The sequence below is a fragment of the Sinocyclocheilus anshuiensis genome, unplaced genomic scaffold (genome assembly GCF_001515605.1).
Source record: "Sinocyclocheilus anshuiensis isolate Anshui unplaced genomic scaffold, SAMN03320099.WGS_v1.1 scaffold967, whole genome shotgun sequence".
NCBI lineage: Eukaryota > Metazoa > Chordata > Actinopteri > Cypriniformes > Cyprinidae > Sinocyclocheilus > Sinocyclocheilus anshuiensis.
In genome coordinates, this window is record NW_015542427.1 from 43,168 (window position 1) to 43,849 (window position 682).

At 32.3% G+C, this 682-nt stretch overlaps 1 protein-coding gene across 4 annotated transcripts in view; it reads right to left on the minus strand.

Annotated features, from left to right (window-relative positions):
* LOC107693547 (glucose-6-phosphate 1-dehydrogenase-like) overlaps nucleotides 1-682 on the minus strand; it is a 13,575-nt gene that overhangs the window by 6,644 nt on the left and 6,249 nt on the right. The gene's annotated exons all lie outside the window — the stretch shown is intronic.

Below are 682 nucleotides of genomic sequence, written 5' to 3' on the forward strand. Positions count from 1 at the left end.
GATAATCAGAACCAAAACAGATGGTTATTAGCAGATACGAGCTGTAAAGATGCAGCTCTATTCTGGAAAAGGGGGCAGAGAACAGCAGCTCATTTGCATTTAAAGACACGGGCCCAAAAAACAGCGCGTTTCTGCTTCCACTCAAAATGGGCATTTTCAAAATGATATAATAAATCGATCTGTGGAGTATTTTGAGCTGAAATAATAATAATAATAATAATAATAATAATAAAAGACATATCATTACTGACACCTTTAGTGAGTGTCTTCTCACCAAATATTTTCTGTAAAGCTGCTTTGGAACAATATTTAGCATGATGACAAAAAGCCAAATATTTAATTTTGGAAACATGTTGTTTTTATAATATCATGCATAAATGGATCTGTAGACAGATATAGTTGCCTTTATAGTTAATGAAAGGGGTTCCTCACGAAGAGTTCATTATATTATATAAGAAAACCCCTGTGCTTGCTGTACTCCTGAAAACTGAGCAGGAGTATGATAAATTATTTATTCATTGGAGCCACAGAGTGGCAACTTTTTTCTATTTTCTATTCTATTTCTTTTTCTATTTTTGGTCAATGACACACTTTATTTCTCTATTTTTTTTGCAATGTGTGCTTCTATTTTTGCACCTAGTTGACAAAAAAAAAAAAAAAAACAGCAAAGGCGCATTTAAAA